Source organism: Etheostoma cragini, chromosome 7, assembly GCF_013103735.1.
Source record: "Etheostoma cragini isolate CJK2018 chromosome 7, CSU_Ecrag_1.0, whole genome shotgun sequence".
NCBI lineage: Eukaryota > Metazoa > Chordata > Actinopteri > Perciformes > Percidae > Etheostoma > Etheostoma cragini.
Window position 1 is genome coordinate 835739 of NC_048413.1, and position 9274 is coordinate 845012.

The window sequence follows — 9274 nt, forward strand, 5'->3', positions numbered from 1 at the left end:
ACACACACACACACACACACACACACACACACACACACACATCTATCCATACCCACACACACAAAATTCCCAATTAAACACTTCGGTGCTTGACGTGATCTTATCTGATCAACAGCTCAGCAGCTTTGGCAGCAGCAATCTATGCTCGTTCACCTCTGTTATACACACACACACACACACACACACACACACAGAAACATACACACATACATCATGCCCTCCCTTGCTGTCTCTTTGTCACTTTCTCTCCTCCATTTTTTTTTTTCAAGTTTTCCTCCTTTTGCATTTTTCCATCTTTCAACCCCTCTTCTTCTTTGCTTTTCTGTGCGACCATAACACTCAGACATAATCTCATAACCTGAGTTCTTCTCCTTCTTCTCCTCTCCATAATTCCACCCCCCTGTGTTGGCTTTCTCACAGTGCCAGTCTAAGTAGGTCGGTGTTGACAGCTGAGCTGTCCACAGACAGAGAGGAGACATTATTTCTGCTCTGTGTGGGCTACCATACAAACACCCACGCACCGGCAGTGGCTCGAGCTCACTGCACTCGCTCACGGATCCAAATCCACCAAAAACCTATGAACTGGATACCAGGTTAGCGCTTTGTACTGCAGTCCTCCCTTGCTCCTCATCAGTCTCAATTCTACAGGTCTTAACATTGATGCAAAATTCCCCCAAGGGACCCAACAGGACCCATCAAGGCCAGTGGGGAGTTCAGAGTGTCGGCTTATTATAATGTCTCATGTACAGTGCTTTACTGGGCTCTACCTGTCCACGTCCAACACATTCTCACTCCCAGCATGTTGAAAACTAAATCTTGTTTTGGCATTGGGTACTGATGCAAAAAGTCTCCTTTAACGTCGGGACACTTGGTGTCTCTTTTTGACACTCAGGGTCTGGAACAGTTTGGTCATTCTTCATTTAAAGGTCCAATGACATGCTACGTTTTGAATGCTTTTATATAGACCTTAGTGGTCCCCTAATACTGTATCTGAAGTCTCTTTTATATAGACCTTAGTGGTCCCTAATACTGTATCTGAAGTCTCTTTTATAAAGACCTTAGTGGTCCCTAATACTGTATCTGAAGTCTCTTTATATAGACCTTAGTGGTCCCTAATACTGTATCTGAAGTCTCTTTATATAGACCTTAGTGGTCCCTAATACTGTATCTGAAGTCTCTTTATATAGACCTTATTGGTCCCTAATACTGTATCTGAAGTCTTGTTCTACACCTATCACCAGTCCTATCCACTGGGGGCCATAGGCAGGCTGGGGGAACACATATCAATGTTAGAAAACCTCATAAAGTGACATTTCTGTAAAATGGGACCTTTAAAAAAAAAGTACATTTCAGTGACATGCTGGACAAGAACGGGACCTGTAACCTGGTCTCCTGGGTGAAGATCCTGTGTTTTTTTCCTTTGGCACGCATTTACAAATCTAACAATAGTGAAACAATAGTAGCAGGTATTCATTATTTCCTTATAGATACATTTTTGATACCTCTTTATCGAACATCTCTGTGTAACACGGCCTAAGGTGCTGTGGTTAAACCTGATGGGACTCATGTGTGGACGGAGGAAGAGGTGGAGATGCATCATTACATAAGCAAAAACGGGCATCTGCAAATGATGACGTCATTATAACTGTAAAGAAATTCAACATATTCACACACAAAATCACAAAATCAGCACATAGAGATCTCAGTATGCGTGTGCAGGAGTAGAGGAGAATGTCCGTTTTCAAAAATATCTTACAAGAAATATATGTTTGATTCATGATGGACTTCTTTTACACTACATTAGGGACTACATTACATTAGGGTAGAAGCATAAAATGAGGTAACTTTATAAAACTTTTCTTAGACATGCACTTCTCCCCAAAACCTGTAAACACACTTTGATGTATAAAATTGATGCAGTTCCCTTTTAAGTCAGCTGCTTTAATGTTGAGTGAGAATTTCTATTTCCCATATAGGACTCTAGCATTGCTACTGGGCAGAGTGTTATTTCTGAAAATGCATCTTGTACTGAGACCAGGGACACCACGTTTATCTGTGACCTCCAGTTTAGTTGTAACACAGTATCTTAGGGAGTCTCCGAAGTCCCTAAAACAACTTTTCTAAATACATTCTGAGATAGTACTTTGTCCATGTATGACATGTATTTTTGTGCTGTTCGTTATGTAAATCATGGCCTCAGAAAAAAAGAGATCCATGGATAATACAGCCATGTTTCTATCAGCTACATGTGCTATTTTCAGCATTAAAGTTGTATTCCCTGTATAACACAGTTAGTTGATTACCTCATAAGTTCAGGAAAGTGTTGGGATAGGCTCTTGTGTGTGTGTGTGTGTGTGTGTGTGTGTGTGTGTGTGTGTGTGTGTGCGCTGCAGATCCCTGGGCCGTCCTGTGTGTGTTTAATATATTTAATTTTAAGATTTTTGACAGCTTCATTATTGCATATGGTATGTTCCAACCTCCATCCATGCACTGCAGGCAGCTTGTGTGTGTCTGTGTGTGTGTGGGGGGGGGGAGCCACTCATGCTCTGCCATGATGCTGATACAGTAACGTATGCTTGTGAGGCTCCATATCAAACCTGCCAGGACATAGCTGCGTCCCCTAGCAATACTAGAGTACACGGCTCATTTGCTAACAGCTATTTGGGAGCAGGCTATTTCAGGGAACGAACAGCGCTCATCGCTGATGCTTGAGATCTTCGCTACAATGCAACACCACTGGTCATCTGTTCTTGAATGTACTGTAGCGAGCAAGCAAGTTCTACCCAGCATGCCGTGCGGCAGTGTAAATGTTAGTAGGGCAGAGCAGGAGAGCGGGAGCTGGAGGACTTTGGAAGAATCTCAGAGCAGATTTGTTTTTTTAACGTTGGAGCATCGCCTTATTTACCGCTCCGATTTCACCCTGGTACTGCTCACACTATGAGTTTGAAGCATGCCCCACATCTCTCTAGAAAAAGACCAGTCTGCTCTGATTGGTCAGCGTTTCCGGGCCTTCTGCATCCGGTCCCTCGGCATCTCTGCGCCATCATTGCAGCCGGGGACGACTGTAACGCCAATTTTCTACCTATTCAATTAGATTCTGAAGCGATTACCATCTTCCAAAAATAGATAAGTTTTTTATTATAAATTGAGCTCAGCAGCAGCGCCGGTGCGGCAGACTGATCCTGACACCGTGTCACCCTGAGCCAGCTGCTGAGGGGGGATGTGAAACCAAAACCCCAAATCCTCCAGTCGCCAATCACACACCGCATTTATTCTCCCAGCATCCACTGTGAATCAGCCAATGAGAAGGGAGAACCAGCACAGTGTGAGAACAGAACACAAAAACACACACACACACATAAAAACACACACATATAGAGAGGTAATAAATTGCCTCTGATTGCTGGCCTGATAATAGTCAGGTTGAGAGTCTCTTCTCACAAGAGGTGAAGGTTAAAGAAAGCTCTCTTTCTCTCTCTTTCTCTCTCTCTGTCTGTCTCTCAAATTCAAACGGGCTTTATTGGCAATGAAGTTTTTATAACAATGTTGCCAAAAAAAATCAAACTACAATTTGTCCAAATACACAGACTGAGTCCAATAAACAATAGAATGAACATTACATCTCTCTCTCTCTCTCCTTCTCTGTCTCTGTCTCTCTTTCTCCCTCTCTCTCCCCCCTCTCTCTGCTCTCTCTCTTCTTTTCATCTCTCTTCTCTCTCAATTTTCAATTTTTTGTCATGCCAATAAAGTTGCGTTATTGGCTTGACAAAAATCCATCTGTGTTGCCAAAGCATAAGAACAAATACATATAATCAACAAGGATACTGTTTGATGTCCTTGTGGTACTCCCAGCTCCTGGTACCGGACTCTGTCTTTAGTTAAATTGGATTTCTCATATGAAGGTTTTGTTTGGAGTTATTCTACCAATCAGAATAGCTCTGGTCAGGAATTCATAACAGAGGTGTTCCATATCTCTGTTGTTATGCATAGTCATCTTTTAATTTAGTTTACCTTTATCTCTCCCAGTACTTAAGTCCAGTTTGCTTTTTTGGCATGAAAATAGGGTTTGGAGCAGAAAGGATTTGTGGGACATACGGAGATGTCTGTGGAGAAATGGGAAGTGTGTGGGTCGAGCTAATAGCTCATTGGCTCGTTAAAAGCCTGCTGCTGGTCCCAATTTATCACCGTGGAGACTGACAAGGGGGGCAGGTCAGAACTCCAGTCGAGTCTTTGATCAACTGCGGGGACGAGATATTAATAAATTCTCAATCTCTCTCTCTCTCTCTTCACTTTTACAGAATGAGTCCACTATGTAGTGTGTTCGCCATTTTATAGTGGTGTTCCATTTCACATTCATTCATTTCTTTCACTATAAAATACCCACAATTCACAGCTAATTTGACTGTACACTCAATGAACCCTACATTTAACCTCCCTGGACCACAATGCAACGCGGCCATGTTTTCCTGAAGGAGAAGAAGAAGCAGTAATGTAACGTGCAACACATATGATGGAGTATATTCATGTAGCGCTTTTCGAGTCTTATGAAGGGAAATTAAATGTTACATTTGCAAGAAGTATATAAATATCAGAAAAGAAATATGAATCAAAGAAATATAAGGAGTGTGGACATGTACGGTATTTACATAGTTAAAGGAATTTTATGATATAGTATTTACATACTTAAGGAATTGTAATGTTAAACATTAATAATGAATAAGTAGAAGCAGAATAATATAGTTTTAAGCCAGTGTTATTGCACAAAACAGATGATATTGTCCAGTTTAAAACTCACTAAGTGTGTGTGTGTCAGACACTTAGTGTGTGGGAGACATTGTCCAAGAGGACACGTAGTTTGGACAGCGTCCTCCTCTCTGACACCACCCAGGAGGGCCTGGTTTCTCCCCCCCCCCCCTGCTCTCCTTTCCCTCTCGGCGATGGAGGATCCCAGTCATGGCCGCGCTGTCAGTGATGTCATGGTGGAGACGCAGCGCTATGACATCATGAAACCGTACGGAGATGTCGTCCGTCTCGTTCGCAGCAGATATCAAAAGACCCGTTGGGAAATATTAGAGTGATGAGAGAGTCATTACAGCCTCGTGGTGGCCACCATCCACCCCTGTCTTCGTCATAGTTACACGATTATTCTGCTTTATTTCCTCCAGGTGAAAATCAATTAGGAATCACTCCTGACTCTGAACTCCGTTCCCTGACCTTCTGTTTCCCGCCGCTCGCTGGGTCTCGCCATCAGCTGATCAAATACAAGTCAATGAGTCGGAATGATGAGAAGTCCGCCGCCTGTGACTTGATGCCTCAGCTGTGGCAATAATAATTATTATAATGACGGCAATTATGAGACGGAAGTGCACACTAGTCCTCATTCAAATGTAAGTTTGTTAACAATAATGACACAGACCTTCTGAACAGTGGTTCAGTTGGCTTTTGTAGGGCGGGGGGGCCCTTATTAAAGGTGAATGGGCATCATTGAAAATAACTTCATGTGTTTTTACACCAAAGGTGTATTAATGTGTAAGGTTATTCCAACAAAGAGAAACAGTTTACAATTCGCCTGTGTCTCAGAACGGATCTCGTGAGGTTTTCGTTGCTTAAGTGTGCATGACGTCAGACATAAATATTTATTTTTTACGAATATTTTGGGGGATTTTTAGGCCTTTATTTAACACGACTGATGAAAACATGAAAGGGGAGAGGGGGGGGGATGACATGCAGCAAAGGGCCGCGGGTCGGAGTCCAACCCGGGCCCCTGTGTGGAGAGGACAACGTCTCAACAGAAACAAGCATAGAATGTGAATCTATAGGTGGACCTCAAAGGTCTGACTCTGTCTCCATTTCTGCTGCCTGGCGCTGCGTTTCAACTGCTGGCCTGTAATATTCATCAGAAGGGGATCAAAATGCAGTGGGAGTAACAGTTTAATTTCTTCAGTGTGTGACTCTCTCTCTCCTCGGGTTTATTCTTGGCTCACCATCACACTTGGCAGAAATTCTCTGCACACACACACTTCAGCTCTTCACAAATGTTCAGGGTCTCAGCGGCCCAACTGTGGCCTTGTAGATAGTAGAGTTTGGGCCGGAAACGGGGATGAAGTACGAATAAAGGGGAGGAGGAAAGTGGAGTAACGGAGGAAAGAGTCGAGAGGATTCATATAGATTTTATAGATTGGAGGCCCGAGGCTGAGAGAACGCCTGACGGAAGAGGAGAATAAATTGGATGGAGAGAAAGAGAGAGACAATAGCTGCATGAAATTGGATTGAGAAAGAAACAAAGTGAGAGATAACAAGCAAAGGAAAGGAGGCAGAAAAACCAAACAGATGAAGATAAAGAGAGAGAGAGAGAGAGAGAGAGAGAGAGAGAGAGAGAGAGAAATGAAACACTGAACGAAAGAAAGAGGATGAAAGATACTTAATAAATAAGACCAATGTCACGTGAGAGGAAAAAGAGAAAACTGATAAATAGCCAGGGGCAGGTCTGCCATCAGAGGGGGAGGGGGGGCCCAAGACCTGGAGGGAGGGGGGTATAAAAAGGTCTTTAAAGTTAGGTAACGTTGCCTAGCAAAAATACTGATTCAACCCAAACCTTGATCTTTAATCTTAACTAAGACGTTTTGGTGCTTAAAGCTCACCAAACTGCATCTGTTTTTAATGGTACATACATTATCATCAAAAAGCCCCCAAAAAATAATCTTTAAAAACAAAGATGGACCAGGTCAGCACTACAGGGCCACAAACATTACACACTTACCAATCAAGAACAATTAAGCATATTCAATAAATCAGAACTCACGATGTTTGAAATACCTTGATTGAAGTGTAAAGTAATTTAAAAAAACATATTGTTCCTGCATTGAGTCATGCATGAGATACTATTAATCCTTGTCCATTACTGATGAAGTATACATGAAGTATTATATGCATGAATTCCTGCTTTTTCATGCATAATGTATCATTATTATTAAGTGTTACCACAACAGGTTTTAATCTGCGACTGTTACATTCTACGGTTTAGATAAGAGGATGGAATGCAGACCTGTGGGTCGTGTTAGAGGAGAGGAATGGGCCACCTATATCGTCGTATGGTTTGGAGGACTTGGTAAAGGATTAATACACATAGATCACATTCTGACAATAGATCCAATATAGCATCCAATTTTGAGAGAGAAAGAATAGAAACAAAAGAGAGATGTCGAGGTAAAGAGAAGGCAAACAGACTTGCAGCTCGCTGTTATGCATCCGATGACAATGCTGAGATGCTGATGTTAAAAAGGGAGTTCTGACCTTTTTCCATATCTAAGTGTTAGCATGCTAATATTTGCTAATTAGCACTAAATACAACTGAGGCTGATTTTGCAGGTATTTGGGCTTAAACCAAAGTGTTGGACAAATTAAAAAGGTAAAAAAGACGCGAGATGAAAAATTAAAGCATTGTAATTCACCCTGAGGGGGAAATGAGTCTGTATAAAATGTCATGGCAATCCATCAAATAGTTGAGTTATTTCAGTCTGGAGAAAAGGGATTGCCCCTTCCCAAACAGCAGAAAGGAGAAGATCTAGAAAGAGATGAGAGTTAAAAAGTGAAAAACAAAATGATGGGAGGGAGAGAGACAGAGAGACTAAAGGATTGAATGGAGGAGTGCCAGCAGTGCTTGGACAGCAAATTATTTGCAGAGTTACAGATTTCCAGCAGGCTGTCTCGTTGGCCTTTCTGCCTGTCTGTCTGTGTGTGTGTGTGTGTGTGTGTGTGTGTGTGTGTGTGTGTGTGTGTGTGTGTGTGTGTGTGTGTGTGTGTGTGTGTGTGTGAGAGAGAGAGCAAGCGAGAGACACATTTCATATGTGTGTCTGTGTTTAGGTGTGTAGAAATGCTTTGTGCATCGACCAGACACACATGTCTCTATGCTAGTATGTTTTTTGCAGGCTTGAAAAGAACAGCATCATATATTCTGTGTGTGTGTGTGTGTGTGTGTGTGCGCGTGCATGCGCATACACGTCTGGGTTATTTTTACCTCTCTATTTAAAATCTGCTTGGGGATGCAGAAGCGCAGGAAGTAAGTGTCATCTCACTTTTCCTCAAGCAAGCTCCATTTCTCCTCCACCACCCGTCCATCCTGCTGCACTCCCATGATGCATCACTCCTTCCTCCCATACCCAATTTATCTAAGATGTGACCCCTTAAATGAGGCAATGTCTCCTTGGCAACCCCTCGTCACAGATTAATACCTCAGTGATTTTTACAATGCCGAAGATGTGAAAGTACCCAGTGTTTGAGTTTAAAAAAACGGAATATTCTAGCAGAGAACGCTGATTATCAGTGTTGCAAATGTCCATCTTATACTAAAACACGTGCAGAAATCTGAAAGTATTGTGATAATTTGACTGATAATTTTCAATAGAAATCAACTTGTTTTAAGAATTTACTAGCGTGTCCGTGTCAGGAGAGAAAAAAGGCTGCGAGCTGCTGTTGTATGAAAAAGATATCATAATTAAACCGGTTTCCAAGTTATTATCGGTTTTTCCATCAAACTCCAGTCCTGTTCCCAGTTGACAGCAGACCTCATGCTGCACCTGCACAGAGCAGGTGAAAATAACCCCCCGACAAACATTTCAGATCCTTGAACAGCTCTGCCCCCCCCCCGTCAACATGTCTCCTGCTCTGCAGCGTACGCCAGCCGACCCGCTGCAACCTGGCGACCAACCCGGAGTTGAACAGTGACAGGTGAGGGTAAACACTCCCTCCCAGGAGATCAGCGTTCTGATAGGGGTTCACATTCTCTCCAGGAAGATGTCATTTAGGGTTTTATACTGTTATACCTTTCTACTTGCTTGTTGTTAAAATGCAGACTGCTAGAAGCAAACCTGAGTCCTTTTTCATCATACCCCAACACCTGATGGTACATGTCCACAGGACCGTCATTTCGATGCTTCCCATTCACTCGTCAACGTATGTAGGCAGCCACGCAATGCATTCTGGTACTGCTGCGGGGAGTTTTGAGAGACAGGGCATCGAGTTGCACCCTCCCTTGTTGGCATAAAGTGGAGGTCCAGGCAACTTCAATGCAAACCAGGGGTCTTACTGCAAATCTCCACCTCTTGAAACTCTCGAAAATCTTTCCAACTGAGCGTTGAACATTAGGTGTGACCAGAAAGCCTAAAGCCTGAAGTCTCTTTATATAGATCTTAGTGGTCCCTAATACTGGATCTGAAGTCTCTTTTATAAAGACCTTAGTGGTCCCTAATACTGTATCTGAAGTCTCTTTATATAG

The 9274-nt window shown here is 42.7% G+C and overlaps 1 protein-coding gene across 1 annotated transcript in view; it reads left to right on the forward strand.

Annotated features, from left to right (window-relative positions):
• Positions 1-9274, forward strand: part of xkr7 (XK, Kell blood group complex subunit-related family, member 7) — a 54814-nt gene that overhangs the window by 34456 nt on the left and 11084 nt on the right. The gene's annotated exons all lie outside the window — the stretch shown is intronic.